Raw genomic sequence first — 27,288 nt, forward strand, 5'->3', positions numbered from 1 at the left:
GCTTGCCTTTAGCGAGGACGAGCTCCAGGCCATCCTCGCGGCACCTTCACTTTTAGGAGACTCTTCACTTTCCAAAACAATAGCCCAGCTAGGGGATTGGGACACTCTGATTGAATTAAAAAGAACACAAGTAAAAACAATACTACACGGGGCTGTCCTTACAGAATATCTAAGAAAAAATGCAGCACCAAATGGTCTAATTATCACTACAGAACCCCGGATCTTCTTAGAAGATAAAGAATTTAGAAAAGACTGGTCACTAATAGCCTGGAAGTGTACACGTGATTGGCTAATCCTAATCATCAAGACAGCCACCAGACTATCAGATGCCCTGGTCATCCAAATTAAAACGGCAGAAAGTAACCTAAAAACCGGACTGACAGTTGCAGCATTCAAGAAAAAACTAGAAGAGACAAATAAGACTATCGGGGAGTTCAAAGATTACCTGACTCACCGTAAAATTGCTAAATTCCAGAAAGACCTGGACAGGTTTTCCCTAGAGAGAGTACACCCTTACTCGAGGGAAGATTTTGCAGCCCAATCCTCTTTGCCCTCCGATACCTCCTCCGGGGGCTACTCTAGTTCAGATTCTGACACCGGCCGGACACAACCGACACGACCAAGACGGGGTAGGAGGGGCAATAATCGAAATAATTGGCCTACACCATTTACAGGCCCCCCGCCCCCGTTGCTCAACATGCCCCCCTGGGCATGGCATTCCCCCTATGGGCCACCAAACCATTTTCAAGCCCCACTGTATCCCCAGCCACAAACGACCTGGGCCTACCCCAATGTTCCCTTTTTTTGGGCGAGGCCCTGGACGGGGAAGGGGCCGGAAGAAGGGAGTCAGTTGGAATTTAAAGGAGGTACCAACAGACGACGAACTCCCCAGCACAAGCAGAACGTAAATAAGGGGTCCACTACAGTTGTCAATTTAAGCTCCAGAGTACTAAATAATAACGAGCTCCAAGCCTTAGAGAAAGGTCTGGGCTTTGTCCCCACCCCGAAACTCGACGTCTTTAAACTAAGGATAGAACTAGCAGAGTTCTTTCGGAAGATCAGATTGAAAACCTTCTTTCTCCAGAACCCCGAATCTAACACACAATGCGAAAAGAACACTGGGCTACGCCCCAAATCCAAGTTCACTCCCACCTCCCACCTCATGCCACCTGAAGTCCTAGCATTTGAGAAATCAGTGAGCAGAAGGATCGATGCTTTACAGAATACACAGAGAGAGACTTTCCACAACATCAGTACCAATGAACTAACAGCTCTCCACGATCTTAGTAATGATTCGTCCATCACCATCAAACCAGCCGACAAGGGCGGGGCTATAGTGATAATGCCCACGGTGATGTACAATACCGAATGCTTACGCCTATTAAACAATGATCATCACTACAAAAAACTGGCACGGGACCCAACAGAAGAGGTCAGGGAAGAGATCATCTTCCTCATTGACAAGGGTATGAATAACGGTTGGATTACTAAACATGAGGCCTCCTTCCTTAACCAACCCGACCCAAAAACTCCGTATTTTTATATTCTGCCCAAGATCCATAAGAATAAGCACCCGCCCCCTGGGAGACCAATAGTCTCAGGGATCGGTTCTATGCTGGAACCATTGTCACAATTTTGCGATTGGTTCCTTCAACCACTCGTGAAACAAATCCCTACATACCTGAAAGACAGAACAGATGTGCTCTCTCTTATAAACAACCTAGAATTTGATAAAGACAAAGAACAGCTCATGACACTGGATGTGGAGTCATTATATACGAACATTCCACAAGAGGCAACCCTAGAAGTGGTCAGTGACCTACTAAACAAAGGCACCTGGGACCACATGACCCCCCCAGAATTCATCCTGGACCTAGCCCACCTGGCTCTCACTAGGAATTTCTTTCAGTTTGACAAAAATTTCTTCTTACAGATCCAAGGGACCTCGATGGGGAGCACCTTTGCTCCCAGCCTGGCATGCCTATACATGGATCATTTCGAGAAAGAAATGGTCCTCACTGAAGAGAATCCATATGTTAACCAAATCAGGTTATGGAAAAGATACATCGATGACATCCTGATCATCTGGAGAGGCACAAGGGAAGAAGCAACAAGCTTCACCACTTGGTTAAACACCTTGAATCCCTTTCTAAAATTCACAGCCACACTAGGCAGCCCGGCAGTCTCCTTCCTTGACCTATTAATAACTGAAAGAAATGGTTGCCTTATAACAGAAGTATATTACAAACCCACTGACCGCAACACTCTCCTTCAGTTTCAGAGCTTCCATCCTCGTTCCCTCAAGGAAAATCTCCCAGTGGGTCAATACCTTCGCCTACGAAGAAATTGTACCGAAATAACGGATTACAAAAAGCATGCCCAACAACTTACTGGCAAACTTCGAGCACGAGGATACCCGGATCACCTACTAAGGAGAGCCGAGAAACGGGCCCGCGTGAGCCCAAGAGAGACTCTACTGCACCCTAGCAATAGAACCAACAAGGGGAACCAATTGATCTGTGTGACAACGTTCAACCCAGCATCTAACATGATTAAGAAGATTATCAGTGAAGACTGGAGAATCCTTACCTCTGGGGGTCTCCCTTTTGAGACCCCAATGAACGCCTACAGAAAGGCCAGAAGCATTCGGGATATGATTGTACACACCCGCCCACGGGCAAACCCTACCACAAGCAAACAAAAAACCCTTTGGGACCTTCCCCCTCCTCAAGGACACTACCCTTGTGGGAATTGCAGTGTCTGTGTCTTTACCAAAAAAACCCTTACACTTGACTTGGGATTACAAACACCTTGGGAACTCAGACAACTTACTAACTGCAACAGCAAAAACGTGGTGTACATGATCACATGCCCTTGTGACAAGAAATATATCGGGATGACGACAAGAAGAGTGGGTACACGCATTTGTGAGCATAGAAGCACCATCCGATGTAAAAGAGACGCCACAAGACTCACCGAGCACTATATCTCCAGCAATCACCATCCTGACCACATGCAGTGGGTGATACTGGACCAACTTAAACCCACTACAACCAATGCCAAACACAAGCTCCTGCTATATGAACAGAGATGGATCTGGAGACTGCGGACTGACACCCTAGGACTGAATGACAACATCCAATGGTCAGCCTTAGGCTGATTAGTTGATACCAACATGATATCTTTCCTGTACCAAAAATCTTCCTTTTTTAACTTTTAATGTTAATCCATTTATACTTTGCAACTGTATTTGAGTATTTTTCAAAGGACCCCTGTATTTTTCTAAGGACCCCCCCTTTTTTTCATTGAACCCCCCTTTTGTTTCATTGAACCTTTTAAAAGCCTGGGACCCTGCTACCATGACCATGTGGAGCAATTCCACATACTTGAGTAAACCCCTAGACCCCATATCAGTTACACCATCATCACTCCCCCTCCCTACACCTCCTGCTTTTTTTCCCCTCCCTCCTCCCCCTTTCCCCCCCCTTTTTTTCCCCCTCTTTTCCCCCCCCCCCCCCTTTTTTTCTTTTTTCCTCTCTTTCACCTGTTTTTTCCCCCCCGATTCCTCCACCTTCTGTGTGTTCAACTGCGTCTCCCTTTTTCTCTCTCTATCTTTTGCTCTTTCTTCCTCACCTTGTTTTTATTTTATTTTTTTCCCCCACACTTGGCTTTCCGCCCCCCCTCCTCTTTTTTATCTTTGTTATCAATTTCCTGATTTCCCCTCTGTTTCTTTACTGTCCTTTCCTTTCTCTCCCCTTCTTTTCCCCTTTGTAGCTCTCTCCCCCCTTTTTTTCCCTTCCTTTTCCCCCCTTCCCTCCCCTCCCCCCCCCCCTAACCCCCCCCCCAACCTCCCCTGCCCCCTCTTCGTGACTATCCATCTCTTCTTTTTTCTCCCCCGACTGGGCTCGTCTCCTCATTATCCATTCCATTGGTTTCCTTTTTCTTCATTTCCTCCTTGCTGTCTCTATTTCTTCCTCACTTCCTCTTTGCCCCCCCACTTAGCTCTTCCTTCCCCCCTTTCCCCTGCCTATCAATTACCTTTTTCCACCCCCCCGTTCTCCCCTCCCCCTGCTCCCTTTCGTATCCTTTTCTTCCTTTTCGGCTTGGACTACCAGTCCGCCGTTCTGGGACTCGCTCTCCCAGCGGCCCCTGCTTTCAGTGACGCGTCGCGCGATACGCGCCGCGTCACTGCGGATTCCACCCCCGTGTGCGCCAGCCGCGCCACGACAGGGATACAACTATGCCTACGTCCCGTGGACTTTCCCACGGGACCCCGGTTCCCAGAGGTCCCGCGGACCACAACGCTTCACCACGGCCCTGCTGGCCCCCAGGCCCATGACACGGCACAGCCCCCGAGAGGGCGCGGCCAATCATATGGGCGTGGCACACCAATACTTTCGAACCGGGCTCACCTGGCTTTGCCCGGCATACTTGATCCCGTCCGGGCCCCGCCCCCACGCCAGGAGCACCAGACCGATTGGCTGCAAGCCACCATAAAGACTCACTTTGCTTACTAGCCGGTAGCAGAGCGGCCTGGCTCCGGCATGTAGGTACCCCCCATGGTATTCCCTTTGGAGTGGTAAGTGATGGCCTCCCTGGCCCCTTGGAATTCTCTCCCTGTTCCTTGCTCTCTTCCACGCTCTGATCTTTCTTTGGACAGTCTCTATGACCTGGCGTTTTCTTTCTTTTCTTCTCTGACACCTTTCCCCTTTTTTTTCATGTTCTGCCCCCATTTTCTTCCTTTTTTCCACCCCTTTTTTCCCCCTCTCTCTCTCTTTTTTTCTATTAGTCCCTCCTCCCTTCCTTCTCTCCTTCGCTCTTTTTATCCCCCCCCCTCATTAATCCCCCTGGTCTCTAGTCTCCCCTCTGCATACGTTGCGCCCCTACTTTTCGTCTCCTTTTTTTCTGTTGACCCCACGCTATACTGTTGACCCCCTCAGAGTGTGACTACAAGGGAAAACCCCCCCCGGCATCAGCCAGACCTGAGGCATACCGCCCCTCTGCCCGGGGTAAGTCACATTTGCATGCGTGTGTGAGTGTTTTTTACCTTATCTTATTTTATTCCTCACCAATTGCTGTGTTGTGTGCAGTGCCCACTTATTCCACCTTGAATAACCGTGATCTAATTATCATCTACCACAGGCCTACCCCACCGTGAACTACCTGTTCAGGTAGGCCACACCATTCTCTTTGAGCACCCCACTGACTACATGTGCTCCGACCCTGACGAATGCCCCTGACTTCCCAGCACACAGTGAGGGCAGAAACATGTTGGTCCTATGTACTTCTTTTTAGACTCCTAGAGACATTATTCTCTAACGAGCCTCTCTTCCCCCATATAGATTTTTTAGTCTTACCAGCATACACCACCATTAAAATTAGGAATAGTTATCGGTGACTTGCTCGATAATTTTATTACTCACCCTATCTGGATCACTGTAACTATCCAGTCAGTTTAATTTCAGCACTCCCTCTGGTTCTTTTAACCAAGAGGTTGAGTCCGCCCAAGTAGTATCATCTTACTTGGGTGGGGCTAGGTGGTCATATGATGAAGCAAGACACTATTATGTGTGTGAGACCACCTAGTCCGTAAAGGAAACTCCCCTTGACTCCTGTGTGACAACACAGCATCCCCCCTTTTTAGTTCCTACTACCCCACACCTTCAGTGATTAAATAACTTTAATATAACGACAATGAACAGTGAGAAGACGGACATTCGATGGCATTCTGGCTTATTCCACCCTTGTGTTTATACAGGTTCAGTGCCCATTTGCTTGCTGACCGAAAGGTCGATATTTCTTGTGCGTCTTTAAGAGAGACATGCTTAACTTTAGCTAAAGACTTTGCCCTTTCTTAAATTCTGATGCTGAAGCCTGATGCCTTGCTGATCGACTGATGTCCTCAGGACGAAGACTGATTCTGCTTTGCTGATCCACCCTGAGGATAGGTATATCCAGACTGTAATTATTATGCATATTTGCTTTTTCATTCAAGGTACCAACTGTGCTGTTTTGATAGAACCATAGTTAGATGTTTTCCAAATTTGCGTTGCTAAATTGTTTTGCATGAAGCCAAACATGCTGATTTGAGGTTAGTTAAGGATTCTCACTAATGACTTACGCTAACAGGGACTAACGCATGATGAAATTCTCTGCTAAACTTCATGTACTTCATTTCGTTGACGCAGTTGACTCTGCTATTGATTTGCACTATAACTGTAGAATGTGTTGTGGTTCAAGCTTTGATTAGATTGCATTTCTTCCGCCGCTTTGGACAACCAGTGTTGCTTCTGTATGTGTTTCATTTGATTTTGAGATTAATCTACATGACCTTAGCATTGTTAACATAGGGAAATAAATATTCTAAACTTTACTAAAGGTGTGGTTATTCATGACTGAAAAGTCATAGTGTGTGATAATTACTGACTCCATTTATTATTGATTGTATTGATTACAAATGATTGTTGATTATTGTGTATTGATAATTATGTACTGGATCTATGGTAAGAACATCTTAATTGCGAGTCACAAGGTTCATCGACCTATTTGTGTCCCCTTGTAAGTTTACTTATTAAGGTCAGATGCGCTAACACCAGTCTATATGTCTAAAGGGAATTCAACTGTTGACTGTGGTGGAGAGTGGCCATAATGGAAAGTGATCACAGACTAGATGTAAACAGCAAGTGAGCTCCCACACTTCTCATACAAATGTGCCATCAAGATAAATGGTTTCAAAAATGTTGACCTCCGCCCTCCTTTAGTAGCTTTGCCTGAACAACAGAGTAATGCTCAGCCAAGGAGTGCAAATGTAGTGTGCATAACCAAACCTTCAACATGATTCTCAGGTTCTCATTTTTAACCAAGTGAAGATGCCAGTTCAGTACATCATTCAAAGTGGTGTCCCTGGATGCTTGTCAAGCCTTATTCGTAGCTCTTCACCTGCCTTCAAGTGTCTGGACTTCTGTTGAGAGGAACAATATTATCATGTCCACTAGGGCACTCTCAAGCTGGGATTTTCTGACCAAAAATATCTTAAACTAAAGCAGCTATAGCAAAAGGCTCAAGTAGGAGGAAGTGGATCCTGGAGGCCTGACTGCATTCCAGGAACATAGGCACTTATATTTCAAAAATCTCCCTAAAAACAAAATAGGTTAATTCTTTGAAACATCAGCTTCTTACTTTTTTCTGTAGATCTAGTCAAGTAACTTACTTGTTTTAGTACTTGTAAGAAAGCCTTGGAGACCTGAATGTCTGGGTAAGGTGGGATAAGCTCTTCCATTAGCCCACTGGCAAAGAGTAAGAATCCCATTGAGGGCTATTAAATTCTCTTGTATTCTTTGTTACAGTCTTGTTCTGAAGGCGGCATGATGGGTCAGACATGGTTTTAAAAGAACACGTAGTTTGCCATTGGTGGGTATCATGACTGTCATTCCTAAAATATTTTGACATCTATACAATATATTTTCTGCTCTGCCTAGATAACTTGTAGAATTGCAAACTGCAGTTTGCTTTGTAAGAAATATTCAAATGGGATTTCTAATATGCTAGCCAGAACTGTCTTCTGAATTCCAGCTCCTCTCGCTGTCAGGCAGTTGAGCCGAGTCTATCACAAAAGCAGAAATACTTCTAATATGGCTTCCTAAAGATCTAGCACAAAGCAAAGTAAAGTCTGTTGAGACCGACAATTGAATTAACCCAGGTACCAAAAGAGCAATTTAATGCTGACTAGCTGTGCCACTGTATTATGATTTCTACAAAATAGTGTTTCTCCATAATGAATTTAAAGACAAAACAATGCACACAAAATTGTTAGAGAAAAAAAACTTAACAGTGAAACCATTTAAGAGTAAACATATTTCACTGTTCAAATTTTACTGTATTTACATAACTCAGCCTCAAACAAGACTAGCGTACATTGAATTAAAGAAATGTGCAGTATTTTAAAGTATAGCTTGTGCAATGTGAACACAATCTTCATGGTTTAAAGCAATGTGAACACAATCTTCATGGTTTAAAGCAATTGACCGGTGTCCTAAGAGCATCTAAGTGTTGCACACTGAATTTGATGCTCACTAACACAATAATGTATTATGAAATGTGCAACAGATTTTTCAAAGAAAGAGATGTTCCTTTCTTCACAATGGGATGAGTTTTAATTAACGACTGAGACAACATTCAATTACAAAACCCTTATACAATTTATAATATTTTAGCAAAGAGCTTAAAACAAATACACCAAATATCAAGAGAGATGTAATTTTGCTCACAAATATGGAAAACTAGTTTATCTGACCTTATTTAAAATGTATTCTGTTTTCTGACTAGGTGGCTGCTCCCAAAGAAGTCCTTTGTTAGGTCAATTTTCAACAAGCACAGAAAATGCTTGTGTTTGCTCTCAAACTTCTCATGTTGGGGGATTATGAAACATTATCATCAGCACAAGCAACAAATTACCCATGGACCAAAAATTGATGGGGTTATATGTGACTTACTTAAACTGCACTTGAAACAGCCAAGCTATAACCATTCCTAATATGGTGAATATTGCAAAACTATGGCGGTTGTGGATTTGCTAGCAAAGGTGTTTTAATAAAAATTATTAATGAGTGTTTATGTATTTTGAATAACACATTTATGTAGAAAATAAAATAACGTAGAAAAATAATGCACGCATTTGCAAATGTGATCACGAAGAATGGCCACCAATGTTAACAAAATGTACTTATCAATGATTTAATATTATGAAATGTTGAATATATGTTTGACTAATGCAGTAATACGTCATATTAAGGGTTATGAATTAAGCTTTAGCTTTATTAATTGTAGGCCTTAACTGAGCGAGTGTCTTGGCCTACTTGCCAGGCCTCATGTAAAAGCTGTATTTCTTAGCGTTTAATAAAATGGCTGTCCAAAGAAAGTTAAATTGTGAATTTCTATTATATTGTTTAAATGTGCTCATAACAGAAGCTTCTCATGAGAATCGACTGCTAGTGAATGATGTTCCTGCTAATACTTCATTTTATGTGTAATATGTGTGAGACTGACTTTCCCAGGACAAGAACAATGAAGATTCTGACTAGAGTAGAAGCTGCAACAATATTGTTACCTGACAAGCCGGATGATGAGGACATTGCAAGACAAACCAATCAACGACATGTGAATGGAGTAATATTAGAATTCATACATTTGGAATTTTAGTTTTATTGGACAAAGTGTGAACATACGATTAACTGACCAATAGGGATTTGGGGGGTACTTTTAACAGTTTTGACTTAACAAGAATACACGGAGAGAAGACGTGCATTCTAACCATTGCGCATTTGTGTCGTTAGACAGTCTGAGATGTTCTGCCCTTACTATTGCCCATATTGCGTCTTGCCAAGAGACGTGCTTAACTTTAATGCTTAAAGACTTTGCCTTTCCTGAACGTTAATGCTGAATCCTGATGCCTTGATGATCGACTGATGTCTTGAGGATGAAGACTGATTCTGCTTTGCTCATCCATATTGAGGATAGGTACTATAACATAAACTGTGATTATTATGCATATTTACTTTTTCTTTTTAGGTACTGTTAGAAATGGGGTCTTTGGTTGACAGTCAGGTTACCCCCTGTTCAAGCAACGACCCTCACTCTAGTCAGGGTAAAAGAGAATCACGCTCAGCTAACCTCTGCTTACCCCCTTGGTAGCTTGGCAGAGCAGTAGGCTTACTTCAGAGTGCTAGGTGTAAAGTATTTGTACCAACACACACAGTAACTTAATAAAAACACTACAAAATGACACAACACCAGTTTAGAATAATAGGAAATATTTATCTAAACAAAACAAGACCAAAACAACAAAAATCAGACATACACAAGTCAAGTTATGAATTTTGAAAGATTAAACTCAGAAATAGCGTTTAGAAACAAAAATGCTTTGATGAGATGTTAACACAGCGTCGTGATGGAGTTTTTCCCAACAAGCCGACACCAGCGGCGCCGGACACGGAGTCGTGTAGACCCCCAAGTACAGTACCTTTGGTGAAGAGTGAAAACAAGCCGATGCGCGAAGTCGGGGATGGCGGCATCTGTGCGAAATGTTGAATCCACGCACTTCGAGCGGCGTCGGTCACGACGTGGTGCGGCGACTTCCACTGAGTCGCGGACTTCAGCGGGGCTGCAGCGGCGTTGGGCCTGTGAAGAGCGTCACGTTCCAGCGAAGGTCACGGCGTCGGGTTCAGGCGGTGTCACCGGATTCAGCAGCGGCATCGGTCCGGAGTTGTCCGAAGTTGATTTTCTTGGATTTCCACCAGCTTTCCTTTCAAGGGCCCAGGGACTGGATAGGGCACCACTTGGCGGAGCAGGAGTCTCTCCAGAGACTCCAGGTGCTGGCAGAGAGAAGTCTTTGCTGTCCCTGAGACTTCAAACAACAGGAGGCAAGCTCTAACTCAAGCCCTTGGAGATTTCTTCACAAGATGGAAGGCACACAAAGTCCAGTCTTTGCCCTCTTACTCTGGCAGAAGCAGCACTGCAGGAAAGCTCTACAAAGCACAGTCACAGGCAGGGCAGCACTTCTTCCTCAGCTATCAGCTCTTCTCCAGGCAGAGGTTCCTCTTGGTTCCAGAAGTGTTTCTAAAGTCTGTAGATTTGGGTGACCTTCTTATACCCATTTTAGTCTTTGAAGTCACCTTTCTTCAAAGGGGACTCACACCTAATTGTGAAATCCTGCCTTGCCCAGGCAAGGCCTCAGACACACACCAGGGGGTTGGAGCCGGGATTGTCAGAGGCAGGCACAGTCCTTTCAGATGAGAGTGACCACTCCACCCCTCCCTCCTAGCAGAGATGGCTAAGCAGGAAATGCAGGCTACACCCCAGCTCCCTTTGTGTCACTGTCTAGGGTGAGGTGAAAAAAAACCAACTGTCAAACTGACCCAGACAGGGAATCCACAAACAAGGCAGAGTCACAGAATGGTTTAAGCGAGAAAATGCTCACTTTCTAAAAGTGGCATTTTCAAACGCACAATCTCAAAATCAACTTTACCAAAAGATGTATTTTTAAATTGTGAGTTCAGGGACCCCAAACTCCACATGTCCATCTACTCTCTAGGGGGAATCTACACTTTAATCATATTTAAAGGTAGCCCCCATATTATCCTATGAGAGAGACAGGCCTTGCAACAATGAAAAAACGAAGTTGGCAGTATTTCACTGTCAGGACATATAAATCACATTACTATATGTCCTACCTTATCCATACACTGCACCCTGCCCTTGGGGCTACCTAGGGCCTACCTTAGTGGTGCCTTACATGTAAGAAAAGGGAAGGTTTAGGCCTGGCAAGTGGATACACTTGCCAAGTCAAATTTACAGTGTAAAAACACACACACAGACACTGCAGTGGCAGGTCTGAGACATGATTACAGGGTTACTTGTGTGGGTGGCACAACCAGTGCTGCAGGCCCACTAGTAACATTTGGTTTACAGGCCCTGGGCACCTCTAGTGTACTTTACTAGGAACTTAACAGTAAAACAAATATGCCAATCATGGAGAACCTATTACATACACATTTTAAACAGGAGCACTTGCACTTTAGCACTGGTTAGCAGTGGCTAGAGTAATAAAAACAGCAAAATCAGAGTCCAGCACATATCAATAACCTGGGGAACAGAGGCAAAAAGTTAAGGGAGACCACGCCAAGGATGAGAAGTCTAACATGTGTCCCCCCTAGCTAAAAGTGGGGAGCAACTACCCAACCTCATGGGAGTTCTCATCACTAAGGCGGAAGAATCTGGACAGACCATCAGCATTGGCGTGTTGTGTACCAGGACGATGTTCCACCGTAAAGTCCATCCCCTGTAGGGAAATGGACCACCTCAACAGTTTTGGATTCTCACCCCTCATCTGCATTAACCATCTGAGGGGTCTGTGGTCGGTCTGAACTCGGAAGTGAGTCCCGAACAAGTAGGGTCTTAGCTTCTTCAGTGCCCAAACCACTGCAAACACTTTGCGTTCTATGGCACTCCACCTACGTTCCCTGGGTAGTAACCTCCTGCTAATGAAGGCTACGGGTTGATCTAGGCCCTCTTCATTAAGCTGTGAGGGTACTGCTCCAATACCATGCTCTGAGGCATCTGTTTGCACAACAAACTCCTTGGAGTAGTCAGGTGCCTTCAGCACAGGTGCTGTGCACATGGCAGCCTTCAGGGCATCAAAAGCGTTCTGGCAAGCCTCTGTCCAGATCACTTTCTTGGGTTGCTTCTTAGAAGTCAACTCAGTTAAGGGGGTAACAATGGTACCATATCCCTTAACAAACCTCCTGTAATATCCTGTGAGACCTAAAAAGGCTCTCACTTCAGTCCGGGTCTTGGGAGGCTTCCAAGCCAGAATCGTGTCAATCTTAGGCTGTAGAGGTGCCACCTGGCCACTCCCCACCTGGTGTCCTAAGTACACCACAGAACCCTGCCCTATTTGACACTTGCTCGCCTTAATAGTGAGGCCTGCCTTCTGCAGGGCCTCTAACACTCTCCAGAGTTGTTGCAGGTGTTCCTCCCATGTGGAACTAAACACAGCAATGTCATCCCGGTAGGCGGCACTGAACTCATCCAGTCCTGCCAACACCTGGTTGACCAACCTCTGAAAGGTGGCAAGGGCATTATTCATCCCAAAGGGCATCACATTGAAGTGGAAGTGCCCATCTGGGGTAGAGAATGCTGACCTCTCCTTTGTCCCCTCAGTTAAGGCAATCTGCCAGTACCCAGATGTTAAATCAAACGTACTGAGGTACTTGGCAGCTCCTAATCAATTAATGAGCTCATCAGCTCGGGGGATGGGGTGTGCATCAGTCTTGCTGACCGCATTGAGACCCCGGTAGTCCACACAGAACCTAAGTTCCGGAGTGGCACCAGGAGCAGCAGCGTTTGGGACCAATACCACTGGGCTGGCCCAAGGACTGCTGGAGTGCTCAATAACCCCTAGGGTTAACATTTTAGAGACTTCCTCCTTAATGCAAGCCCTGACCCTGTCAGTCACCCTGTAAACCTTATGTTTAACAGGTGTACTGTCCCCAGTGTCCACATCATGTGTGCACAGGTGTGTGACTCCTGGGATCAGGGAAAACAGTGAGGCGAACTGTCCCAACACGTGGCGACAGTCCCTCTGCTGTTCCTCAGTCAGGGAGGGGGAGAAGATCACTCCCTCCACAGACCCATCTTTCTCTCCTGCAGACAGGAGGTCAGGAAGAGGCCCACTCTCTTCCTCCACCCCATCATCTGTCGCTAGGAGCATGGATAGCTCAGTTCGCTCAAAGTGTGGTTTGAGGCGGTTGACATGTAGGACCCGCAAAGGGTTCCTGGGGGATTGCAAGTCTACCAGATAGGTGACCTCGCTCTTTCTTTCCACCACCTCAAAAGGCCCAGTTCACTTATCTTGGAGAGCCCTAGGCTCCACTGGTGCCATGACCCACACTTTTTGTCCAGGCTGAAACTCAACCAGAGTGGCATTCTGGTCGAAACACCGTTTCATATCCTCCTGGCTTGCTTCCAGGTTCTCCTGAGCAAGACTCCTGAAGCGGGCAGTCTGGTTTCTTAGTGCCAGCATGTAGCTAAATACATCCTGGGGTGGTTTACTAGGAGCTTTCTCCAAAGCCTCCTTCACACCACTGAGTGGTCCCCTATCAGGGTGGCCATAGATGAGCTCAAAGGGGCTAAAGCCAAGTCCCTTTTGAGGCACCTCCCTGTAAGCGAACAGAAGGCATGGCAAGAGGACGTCCCACTTACGCCTCAAGGGCTCTGACAGGCCCTGAATCATGCCTTTCAAGGTGCGGTTGAATCTCTCAACCAGACCATTACTTTGTGGGTGGTAAGGGGTGGTGAACTTGTACGTTACCCCACACACCTTCCACAGAGACTTCATATAAGTGGATATGAAGTTTGTACCTCTATCACATACCACTTCCTTGGGGAACCCCATGCGGGTAAAAACTCCCATCAAGGCACGTCCCACCACATGGGCAGTGACTGTCCTTAGAGGAATGGCTTCTGGGTACTGTGTGGCATGGTCCACCAAGACCAGGATGAACCTGTTGCCCATGGCTGTCTTGGGATCCAGAGGCCCCACAATGTCAATTCCTACCCTTTCAAAGGGAGTACTGACTACAGGTAAAGGTTGGAGGGGAGCTTTGCATTTCCCCCCACTCTTGCCACTTGCCTGACAAGTCTTACAAGACCTACAATAAGCAGCTGACTGCTTGTGCATCAAGGGCCAGTAAAAGTGGGAGACAAGCCTCTTATAGGTCTTGTCCTGCCCTAGATGTCCTGCCAAAGGCACATCATGAGCCAAACCCAGTAGGAAGGCCCTGAAACACTGGGGTACCACCAGCATACGAGCTGACCCAAGCTCAGGAACCTTAGGCTCACTATACAGGAGGCCATCCTCCCAATATATCAGGTGAGTACCTGGCGCCTCGCCAGCCGCCTGGGCTGCAGCCTGCTGCCGCAGCCCCTCAAGAATAGGACACTACTTCTGCGCTGTGCAGAATGCTTCCCTGGTGGGTCCCCCTTCCTGCTGCCAATGTGACAGCTCAGGGACCTCCCCCAGTTCAGCCACCTGCTCCCCTTTAGGTTCCGGGGTGTCACCCTCAGGCTCCGCCTCCTCCCGGACCGTGGGAACCTCAGGGGCCGGTTTCCCACGCCCCTTGCCCTTCCTCTTCTTGGCGGTCCCCTGGGCCACTGTTTCAGGCTCCAGGGGCTCTTGACTACCCTGATTGGCTGCCATAGACGGGGTGGATACGCATACCCACCCAGGCAGACCCAACATCTCCAAGTGAGACCTGTGTTCCACCTCCTTCCAAGGGGAATCCTCCAGGTCGTTGCCTAGCAAACAGTCAACAGGCATGGTTGGACTCACAGCTACTTTCCAGGAACCTGAGACCCCCCCCATTCAAAGGGAACCTGCGCCACTCTGCAGAGGTGCTCAGATTTGTCTACCGCAACTACTTGGTGAAGTACCCGGGGATCAATCTGGTCTTCAGACACCAGGTGACTCCTCACTTTAGTCACACTGGCTCCTGTGTCTCTCAGAGCCTCCACCCTCTGTCCATTGATGGTCACCCATTGCCTGTACTTCTTAGTGTTATCAGGCACTAGGTTTCTCTGGACCATCTCACTGTCCCCTAGTGAGACAAGGGTCATTTCTGCTGGTTCCCACCCACCTGAAACCAACTCCTCCCCAAGCGCTACACTGGCCAAACCCTGGAACGGTGCACCAGTGGGTGCCGGTGTTCTTTTGGGGCATTTGGGGTCCCCCCTCACATGACCCACCTGGTCACATGCATAACACTTACGTGGGGGACCACCTGCCACTGGCTTCCCTTTGGACAACCATGGCTTCTTTTCACTGGGGGGTTGGGAATCCTTACCCTGGGAATCAGTTTGGGGCCCTTTAGAGAACTCCCCGTGTTTGCCCTTACCCCCCCTTTCTTCTGAGAGGGACCCTGACCACCCTTGGCGTGGTCTCCCCCATACCTCTTCTGAACCCTGGTGCTCTCCCAGCGGTCCACTTCCTGCGCAAGCTTCCTGGGATCAGTCAGCTTGCTGTCAATGAGGTGCTGGTGCAGCTCTGGAAAACATAAACTGTACAAGTGCTCCCAAGCAATTAAATTGTAAAGCCCCTCATACGTGTTTACCTTACTGCCCTTCACTCAATCATCCAGTGACCTGCAAAAAGAATCAACACATTCCAACCATGTTTGGGATTCCTTTCTTTTGTAGGATCTAAACTTCTCCTTGTACTGCTCAGAGGTGAGACCATACCTGGTAAGTAAGGCCTCCTTCATGACAGGGTAGGTGAGATCCTGAGCATCTCATAAGGCTGTCAGTGTGTCCCTCCCCTCTGCCTCAAAATGCTTCCACAGGGTTGCCCCCCAATGAGCTTCAGGGACCAGGTTCATGTGGAGAGCTGACTCATAACCCTTGAACCACAAGTAGATATCATCCTCCCTCTTATAATCCCTCGCAAGGTCTTTTGGGATGTGTACCCTTCTCTCGGGCTGCACTGTAGGATTGCTGCCACCATCCCTACTGGACTGACTCCTCTGATCTATCTCTTTTAAACTGAGCTCATGAGCCATGGCTAACTTCCTTTCCTCAATGGCCAGCCTTCTCTGTTCCATCTCTAGACTGAGCTTTTTAAGCTCCAATTGGTACTCCCTCTCTGCCTGTCTGTCCTGTAACTCTTCAGGTGTCAGACTTTTGGAGGATACACTACTACTTGCCCTAGAGACTATTTCCCTGGGAATAACAGGTCCCCCCACTATACCATTATGTACTGATTGCTCTCCCTCCTCATCCTCCTCCTCATCCTCAGTGTGCCCTCCAGTGCTTCTGGTTGTCTCCCATGCCCTCAGCGCCTTTTTCAGCTCATCCTTCTTGGAAGAGCTCTTAATGGGACAACCAAAATTTTTACAAAACTGCTTTAGCTGAGCCTGAACTATCCATTTACTTCTGGTCAAAAACAGCTTTAACTGATGCATCTCCAAGTAGAGACATGATGAAAGGTTAAAAGAGTGCAAAGTTCCAAATGGAGAAACAAGTTCCCAAATGAAGTTCCAGAAAAGTCAATCACAGGATCAGCGAAAAAATAAACTGAATGCAGAGCAAAAACAGTCCAAATAGAAAAAAAACAAAAATCACAAGACTAGTAGTATGTGGTCACGTAGTGGTCTGAACTCAAACAGTAGTGTACACTTAATTACTGTATGTCAAGTACAAATACAAGTCCAAATCCCAACCGCTGATCACCAATGTTAGAAATGGGGTCCTTGGTTGACAGTCAGGTTACCCCCTGTTCAAGCAAGGACCCTCACTATAGTCAGGATAAAAGAGAATCACCCTCAGCTAAACCCTGCTTACCCCCTTGGTAGCTTGGCAGAGCAGTAGGCTTACTTCAGAGTGCTAGGTGTAAAGTATTTGTACCAACACACACAGTAACTTAATGAAAACACTACAAAATGACACAACACCAGTTTAGAAAAATAGGAAATATGTATCTAAACAAAACAAGACCAAAACGACAAAAATCCGACATACACAAGTCAAGTTATGAATTTTTAAAGATTAAACTCAGAAATAGCGTTTAGAAACAAAAATGCTTCGATGAGATGTTAACACGGCGTCGTGATGGAGTCGTTCCCAACAAGTCGACACCAGCGGCGCCGGACACGGAGTCGTGTAGACCCCCAAGTACAGTACCTTTGGTGAAGAGTAAAAATAAGTCGATGCGCGAAGTCGGGGATCGCGGCGTCTGTGCGAAACGTTGAATCCACGCACTTCGAGCGGCGTCGGTCACTATGTGGTGCGGCGTCGGTCACTACCTAGTGCGGCGACTTCCACGGAGTCGCGGACTTCAGCGGGGCTGCAGCGTCATTGGGCCTGCGAAGAGCGTCGCTTTCCAGCGAAGGTCACGGTGTCGGGTGCAGGCGGCGTCACCGGATTCAGCAGCGGCGTCGGTCCGGAGTCATCCGAAGTCGATTTTCTTGGATTTCCACCAGCTTTCCATTCAAGGGCCCAGGGACTGGATAGGGCACCACTTGGCGGAGCAGGAGTCTCTCCAGAGACTCCAGGTGCTGGCAGAGAGAAGTCTTTACTGTCCCTGAGACTTCAAACAACAGGAGGCAAGCTCTAACTCAAGCCCTTGGAGATTTCTTCACAAGATGGAAGGCACACAAAGTCCAGTCTTTGCCCTCTTATTCTGGCAGAAGCAGCACTGCAGGAAAGCTCCACAAAGCACAGTCATAGGCAGGGCAGCACTTCTTCCTCAGCTATCAGCTCTTCTCCAGGCAGAGGTTCCTCTTGGTTCCAGAAGTGTTTCAAAAGTCTGTAGATTTGGGTGCCCTTCTTATACCCATGTTAGTCTTTGAAGTCACCTTTCTTCAAAGGGGACTCACACCTACTTGTGAAATCCTGCCTTGCCCAGGCAAGGCCTCAGACACACACCAGGGGGTTGGAGTCTGCATTGTCAGAGGCAGGCACAGTCCTTTCAGATGAGAGTGACCACTCCACCCCTCCCTCCTAGCAGAGGTGGCTAATCAGGAAATGCAGGCTACACCCCAGCTCCCTTTGTGTCACTGTCTAGTGTGTGGTGAAAAACAACCCAACTGTCAAACTGACCCAGACAGGAAATCCACAAACAAGGCAGAGTCACAGAATGGTTTAAGCGAGAAAATGCTCACTTTCTAAAGTGGCATTTTCAAACGCACAATCTCAAAATCAACTTTACTAAAAGATGTATTTTTAAATTGTGAGTTCAGGGACCCCAAACTCCACATGTCCATCTACTCTCTAGGGGAATCTACACTTTAATCATATTTAAAGTTAGCCCCCATATTATCCTATGAGAGAGACAGGCCTTGCAACAGTGAAAAACGAAGTTGACAGTATTTCACTGTCAGGACATGTAAATCACATTACTATATGTCCTACCTTAACCATACACTGCACCCTGCCCTTGGGGCTTCCTAGGGCCTACCTTAGTGGTGCCTTACATGTAAGAAAAGGGCAGGTTTAGGCCTGGCAAGTGGGTACACTTGCCAAGTTGAATTTACAGTGTAAAAATACACACACAGACACTGCAGTGGCAGGTCTGAGACATGATTACAGGGTTACTTGTGTGGGTGGCACAACCAGTGCTGCAGGCCCACTAGTAACATTTGATTTACAGGCCCTGGGCACCTCTAGTGCACTTTACTAGGGACTTAACAGTAAAACAAATATGCCAGTCATGGAGAACCAATTACATACACATTTTAAACAGGAGCACTTGCACTTTAGCACTGGTTAGCAGTGGTAAAGTGCCCAGAGTAATAAAAACAGCAAAATCAGAGTCCAGCACACATCAATAACCTGGGGAACAGAGGCAAAAAGTTAAGGGAGACCACGCCAAGGATGAAAAGTCTAACAGGTACCAACTGTGCTGTTTTAATAGAGCCATATTTAGATGTTTTTCCAAATTTGTGTTACTAAATTGTTTTGCATGAAGCCCAACTTGCTGATGTTAATTTGAAGTTAGATAAGGATTCTCACTAATTGAATTATGATAACAGGAACTGATGCTTGGTGAATTTCTCTGCTAAACTTCATGTACATAATTCCATTGACACGGTTGACTTTGCCACTGATTTGACGATAACCTTAGAATGTGTTGTTGTTTAAGCTTTGATTAGATTATGTTTCTTCCGCCGCTTTGGACAACCAGTATTGTTTCTATATGTGTTTCATCTGATTTTGAGATGAATCTACATGACATGGGTCCAAATTGTGGAGTCTCTCCTCCTTCAATTATAGCATAACACCTTTTGTTAGGTAGGATGCTTACATTCCCAGAACCAGTTTCTCTGGGAAGAAGATGGTGTACAGCGGGTTGACAGAGAGAGCTCAAAGATCATCTTTTGCACTAATGTAATAGCGATGAAAAACACTGGCTTGGGGCTGAGAAGCCACAAGGAGCAGCTATAGTGTGGCTTGAAAGAAGTACACATCAGAAACGTAAGGAACAAGTTAAGGTCCCACTGTGGCATGACAAGTGCAGAGTGAGGGAATAACCCTTTTAAGAAATGCATGAAACTAGAGACTTAAACAATGAAGGCAAGTCCGGCAACCACAAAAAGTCGAAAGAGCAGAAAAGTACCCTTTTTCCTGTAGGGGGTCTGCCTGCAAGGTACCGCACCAAGGCACAAATTTGTCCAAACAACAAGTTATACAGTTTTACTCAAGGGATGCCTGGTTTCCAAGATGACATCAACCATCTTCGGAGGAAGGTCAAATATGTTCAGCTGTCACCACTAAATCTCCAAGCACAATGTGGAGATTGAGAAGGCCTGGGTACAGAACCCAGCCCGCTGATGCAACAGCAGATCTTCCCACAGGGCAGCCCGATTGGAGGACATTTGCTTATGCACAGGAGTTCTGGATACTATACTCTCCATGCCGAATTCAGACCCAGTAGGATGACCTGGGCATGGTCTGTCCTGATCTTCTTGAGAACTTGAGGCAGGAGTGGTATCAACAGAAAGGCACACAAGAGTCCTGTCTTTCACTCGATGTGAACCATATCTCCAAGCGAGAGACTGGAAACTCCAATATGCAGAAGTGCTGAAATTGCATGTTCTTGGTGGTGGTTAACGGGACAAGCAAAGGTTTTCCTCATTCACTGAAGAGACCTCGGGCAACCTTTGGATGTATTTGCCACTCATGATTCACTGGGCATCGCCTTCTGAGTTCATCCACCTTGTCATTCAGAAAGTCTGCCAGGTGGTTTACCACAAGAAATATTTCTTGGTGGTCCAGCCATTTCTAAAGATACAGGGCCTCCTGGCACAGGGTCCTTCATTCCACCGTGTTCTGTTACAACATGGAAGTGGTGTTGTCCATGTGCACATAAACAAGCATCCCCTTCATGGATGGAAGGCTTTCAACACCAGTCAGATGACCCTCATCTCCAGAAGGCTGATATGGATCCAGGACTCCACCGGAGACCAGAGGCCTCTGATATCCACCTCTCCCGGATGGCCACTCCAATCCAGAAGCGATGCATCGGTCACCACTGCCAGCTGTGCGCGGGGAAGGGAGAGGGGTCTGCCAATTACCCTACTGCAGTTCAGTAACCACTAACGCAGATCTTGTGCAGTCTCCACGTGAAATCTGAACATGGTCAGAGAAGTCCCCTTGATGTTGGGCTCACTGAGACTAGCAGAAGGAAATCAGACCCAGTGGTCTCAGATTCATCCTCACTAAAATCCTTGACTGAGACTGAAAGATCATGATCATAGCCTGAATATCCTGGATTCTCTTTCCCAGGGAAACACATACAACTAAACAATGTCCAGGTTGGCTTTGATGAACTGAAGTAGCTTAGGAGGAGTCAGGTGTATGTTCAGCACATTGATAGTGAACTCTAGAGATGACAGAAGGTTCACTGTAGTCTGGAAGTGGCTGAAGACTGCCCAGGGTGAGCCCACCTTCAACAACCAGTCATTGGGGTAAGGTAACATTGTCACCCATGACCTCCAAAGGTGTACTACCTCCACACCATCACTTTCATGAACAGCAATAGCACAGAATGGCCAGCAGGACAGGTACATGGAAACGGGTATCCTGCAGGTCCAGCATCACTATCCAGTCTCCAAGGTCAAAGCAGAAAACACCTGGGCCTCGGTGTGTATTTTGAATTTCACTTTCTGGAGGAAAGCATTCAGAGGGCACACATCCTGCTTCTGTTACAGAAACCCTCTTGATAGCCCCTTCAGCCAAAAGTGCTTGTGCTTCCTGCAGCAAAATGGAAAGTGTCCTCAGTCAGTCGCTGTGGGGATGGTGGATGGTACAGCAGAGCAGAGAGAAAGGGAAAGGTGTATCCCCTGCAAATGATATGGAGGACCCACCTGTCTGATGTTGTGGCTTGCCAATCCAGGAAGAATCTTTGTATCCTGCCTCCCATCATATGGCTGGGCTCCCAAAAGGGCATGCTAAAGGAGTTTGGCCGGTGGGGACACAAGGGGCAGTGGACTGAGTGGCCCATTGGCCATGGGTTCAGGGGCAGTGTGAACCACAGCCTCAAACACAATACTGCTGGGTTCCTTCCTGAGGTTGGACAGGCTGGAAATATGTGACATCTCCATCAAATCAGCCAAAAGAGAGATAAGGGTGCAGCGGTTAGCGAGCCAGGGCAGTAAGACTATACATTAGCTCTACTTTCCTGAAATCGCTTTAAAGAGAAATCAGCCTTGTCTTCGAACAGGTGAGTCCTGCTGAAGGGCATGTCCATATGAGAGGAGTGCACATCACCTAAGAACCAAGTTGATCGGAGCTGGAATATCTCTCCCACTAGAGGACTTTTATTCAATACATTAGTTTTGACCTCCAACATGGAAAGCTGGAGGTCAAGGACTTCAGCAGCCCTACGCATTATCATGCCAGTGGAAGCAGATTCCTCATGGCTGGACCAGGGTGTGAGAGAAGACCCTTTTCAGGGGAGTTATCAAGGCCCTTAACCTCCTGCAAGTCATCATCATATTTGATTAATCCAATTGAAGATCACAATCTACAACACAGAGGATCAAGGTGCATGACTATGTCTTGACTGGAGCTTGAACAATAACTAAATTCACTTATACTGACATATGATAATTGTCAATCAATCACCTTATTATATGCCTCACTATAGGTCAATAAACCACCTAATTTGAACCATACATGTCCAAAGTAGGCACAATTTGATGTGGAACATACACAGGTGTTTTCTCTTGTTCTGCTTTGCTGATGGTTCGGACAAAGATATTCTCCTATTATGAATACATAATTAAAAGAATGCTTGATTTAGTTCTGTTTGCAATGAGTCAAGCCTCTCGTTTCCGGGACAGACACTACAGCAAGATAAATAATTGCCAGGTGTTGGAATAAAAATAGCACCCATTCCTGCTTAGCAAAAACAAAAATATAAATGAGTGATATTAAATTTGTGGTTGTCTACTGAAGATTCTTTTACGACTTTTGAATTGGGAAATTTGTAAAGCGCGGCTACTCACCCGTGAGGGTCTAAAGGCGCTGTGACTTTCCTTCCAAAAAATACTGAATTAGCTAACTATTTAGCCTATTCACTCTTGTACTTACCTGTTTAGTATGGGCTTTTCCAGTGACTACTATTGGATACTTCTCAGTGTGGTTCTTTCCTCATGCATGCTACTAAATATCCTTTTACTCCTCGAGGTCACTACCAGTGTAGGGCCAGATGGGCAAATCTAGCTCCACCTTACTTTTTCTCTCTTTTTTAACAGAGGAGCAATAAGTGAGTACTTGGCCACTGTTTCAAATACATATTTGTGCGTTCAAGGGTATAATGACAATATATTACTGCAGTAATAAAGAGTTTCAATTAACAATTCAAAGTCGCTTGAGCTGCAACCCTTAGGTCCACAGCCGAAGCAATGCTTCTTCAATGACCAGGTTGCTTAATCTGCTCTCTGAAAAGTAAACAAAAAGGTCAGCTCAATTTCTTTCTCGAAATTATTGTGCTCAACAAAAGTAGTGTCTTGAATGTGGTTATTCCGCTTCCATGTGCCCTATACGTTGTCCCCCTTGTTCTTACGTGGATGCAAATGCAAAATACTTAGAAATTAATGTGAAATGATTTAAACTATTGTGTGTGACTATTTTGGCATATATTGTCCCCTCTGATATAGAATGATTTGTTAAAAATAATGGAAAACATAATCCAGTAAAGAGTAGCAGAATTTAACACATGGCCAGGTATTATGATCATTGTCATACCCGAGATCTATCGACAGCTTGTGTTCCGAACCATCCATGGAATGTCTCTTTGTGATGAGAGCTGGGACCAATGAGGCCTTTTCAGAACAAGAAGCTGGCAAAAACAGAGTGCAGCCAGCGGTTGGTGTGCATGACGACGAATACCAGAGGGTTTCTATATCGTTGTTTTCTGTCTGAAGCCTAAGTGCGTTGTTTCTTATTGGGAGGCACAGACAGAGAAGCTCGGGGGGGGGGGAGGTGGGGGGGGGGGGGGCGGAGAAAGACGACGGCTGATAAGAAAGAGCGCGTGACGCACTGGTTTGAAACATTCCAAAGTAACCTTTAGGTAGAACTTTGCTGCAGGAAACAAATATTCAAGGGTCAACCAGTAACAAATGGCGTGCAAGCAATAACACATGACTAGACTTGTATAATGTACAGGCCTCTGCCACTTCCACAAGCGTCAGGTTTTATGCCACGTCTTCCGCAACTGAACAAGGCATTCAAAAATAGACACAAGTGTAATGGAGAGTAAACATACGTGTTTCTACACGATGACACAAAATGCACCTTCCCATTTAACTCTACTTCACAGTGTGTTACTTTCAAACTGAAAACACTTTTCACATTGAGGTTTGAGTTTATGTTGAATAGAGGCAAATATAGCATTTGTATTTATATCGCACTTACTACCCCTGAGGAGGCTTTGAAGTGCTTTTCAGTGAGTAGCACGCTACTCCGGAACCTAATGGATTAGTGGTGGATTAGTATAAGGAAATATAAATTGTTAATTAGGGCAGTGGACATGTTAGTCTGTTAGTTTGATTGAATAGAATAAATCAGGGACAGAGGAGAGAAGAGTCTAGATCAGTAGTTTCCAACCTGTAGTCTTGGGATTCCTAGGGGTCCACAGAACATCCACAGGCAGTCCGCAACTGCTTAAAAAATTAAACATTAATAAACTAATGAAATATATATATATAAATAAAGTGGCTAAATGTACAACTAAATGCTAAATGTACTACTGAACGTGATTAAATGTACTGTAAATGGAACACAATTTTAAATTGGAGACTAAAATTCAAATTAGTATCCTCGGATTAATTCATCGGACTAGTGCAGGTGCATCAAACAGAATATAGTATGGGTGATGTGTGGCTTCAATTGAATTTAGAAATGATGTTTATGTATTTTTGTGTGTATTGTTTTGTGGTTCAAATCATGGACAATGTTTAGGCCGGGGTCCCCGGCTTTCAGTAATGACTTGGGGGCAGGAGGTTCCTGGATTCCCAAAAATATTTAGTGGAGGTTCCCAGGTTCAAAGAATGGTAAAGTGGGGGTCCACAGAAGTCAAAACGTTGGGAACCAATGGTCTACATTGTGTTATATGAGTCGGAAGAGGGACAAAGGAGGGAAGAGTGTAGGAAGTGTTATTTTGGAGATCTTAGTAGTAAAAAAATGAGGATTGGGGTGAGTGAAGGAGGGATAGGAGAAGGGAAGAGCCAAGAAAGGTTCAGAGGGGGTTTGTAGTGGTAGAATGAGGTTTGGGATGAGTCAGAGAGTGGAGGTAGGGGATATGGTGAGGTAGGAATAGGATGAGTTTAGAGTAGTGCATTGGAGGGAGTTGGAGTTTTTTTTCCTTTCTACAGTAGAGTAAAGCAATACATATATAGATATATAACTACAGAAAGGGTACATATGCATAAGGAAAATAATGAGGAATCATTTAGCCCCACAAAAGTTGCAATTTTAAACAAAAAATAATGGTGTCCAAAAACTGTGCCCGCCATTATGTCAATATACTTATGTGGGTGGTTAGACAACAAATACACGTATCTGTATTTATTTATTATTTAAACACATTTCTAATTAATTGTGCAGGCCAATCTACCCATTTCACACCCTGTGAATTCCTTCATTTTGCATCTGTAGGGGCATATGATGAGCTACTCCCATTGAACTATTCCAGTATTTTATGGTTAATACTGGTGAGGATTTCCAGTCTAATGATTTGCTTCAAGGACATTAGGCACTTCACCAACTAAAGAGTGCAGGTTATCTCTGATTTTCTAATTGATCAACATCGTATGTACACAATTTTATTTAATTTAGTATTATCTTTCCATTAGTTTGTGCACTGTGTGCTAGTGCTTATTTTGGCTCTGGTGGTTTCACATTTTATATACAGGTAATCCTAAATCTAATTTAAGAGATTACAATGATTTGATGTCATTTTTATTTCATACATTTTTTTAATTAGCATAACTCCTTGCAAAGCCATTTGGCTAACAAGGAGCTCTTAACTACCATAATGTTATTATTATTCCAAAAACAAAAGAAGTGCTGAAGACCAAGGCCTAAGTTTAAAGACATTGAGAGTTGCATTTATATAACACTTTCCTCAAAAAAGTGAGCAGTGAACTAGCACTTCATTGCTTCAGTGCTTGAAATTCAATCTGCCTTTTGGTGGCCCCAGGTTTTTTAGCTTTTTGGTGTTCAGTTCTGTTGTGATCTGCAGCATAACCAGGTATCAGACCCTGAATGCTGTTGTAGCTTGACGTTTATTTCTGTGCAGACTTCGGTGACGATCATTTACACAAAACATGGAAAAGAGTAAAGCAGGAGGGTACAGACTCCGCCACAATCTTGCATTTGAACAGTGTATGACTATAAAGATACAATTGCACAGCAAGGATTCTGTATGCATGGGTCACACTAATCTGCATAATTAACATCACTGTTATAGTAGAAAAGGAAAATACAAGTCTGCAGGGGTGGCTTCTCCGCAATGGCGAAGGAGCTTCACCCCACTGGCTCAGAGCGATAAAACAATATTTGATTTTTATTTTATTTTTGACCTGTTGTCTCTTTGCCAGCATGTGCAGGAAGGAAGATCAAGGGTGGTCTGGCCGTACCGGGCGTCGGGCATTTCCCCGGAAGGGTGGGGGTCCGCTTTTGTTATGGGGGCCAGTTTTGCTGCAGAGTTCCTTGTATATTCAACAAGTTTCAGGCAACAATAAAAGTGGCAAAATAATCCTGGTGGTTAATGTACCTGCTGGAGCAAGATCGGAGCAAGATCGGAGTTTTGTCTAGTGCCAGTTTTGATTCATCTAAGGTAGCACAGAAGGTTATTATGCCTGCTGCAACTAATGTTTACTATGCATATAACAGAACTGCATTTTATGTGCAATGCTGATTGGATACTGCTTTTGTCACTGAGATCCTTTTGTTACTCTGCAGTTCATAAGTTACAATCGTAATCTAGCGCAATGAGATAAGAACTGCCATCAAAGAGCTGAATGAAAACTTCATAGCACAGGTTATAAAGTTATGTTTTCCCTGTATTTGATTATCCTAATTTAGCTAAAAAGGGTTTGTTTAGATAGACATACATTGTTATTAGTAAAGTGAACCCTAAACACTGTGTTACTTTCTGAATCCTGAATTTATGCTTCCCCAGACCAAGCACTCTTAAAAAATGCATACCGGTATGGATGATATGTGAATCCTACACCTTGTAGTTCCCGTTGTCTAAATTTTACATGCATTGTGGACACATGTATGATTCATTGTCTCTGTATGTGTGTGTGTGTGATGTAAAGTGCTCCAACACCCTACACCAGTGGTTCCCAACCTTTTGAGTTCTGTGGACCCCCTCTTTATCATTACTGGAACCCGGGGACCCCCTCTTTATTATTACTGGAATCCAGGGACCCCACCACTCCCAGTCATTACTGAAAGCCAGGGACCCTGGCCTACATATTGTCTATGATTTGAACCGCTAAACAATACAGAAACAAATACAGAAACAAGCATTCATCGAACACATTCAGAAATTATATCATATTTTATTTGATTTGCAAACAAATTTAAATAAAAAAATAAACAATTTAATTTTAATAGAAAGGTTGGCACTTTTCTAAACTCAATTGAAGCCCCACCCCCATACTATATTCTGTTTGATGCACCTGCACTGCACTGATGAATCAATCCGACAATACTAATTTAAAT

At 45.1% G+C, this 27,288-nt stretch overlaps 1 protein-coding gene across 2 annotated transcripts in view; it reads right to left on the reverse strand.

The window, feature by feature from the left end:
- Positions 1–27,288, reverse strand: part of ANO2 (anoctamin 2) — a 1,564,866-nt gene that overhangs the window by 370,885 nt on the left and 1,166,693 nt on the right. The window lies entirely within an intron of this gene.

This window comes from Pleurodeles waltl, chromosome 4_1 (genome assembly GCF_031143425.1).
Source record: "Pleurodeles waltl isolate 20211129_DDA chromosome 4_1, aPleWal1.hap1.20221129, whole genome shotgun sequence".
Lineage (NCBI taxonomy): Eukaryota > Metazoa > Chordata > Amphibia > Caudata > Salamandridae > Pleurodeles > Pleurodeles waltl.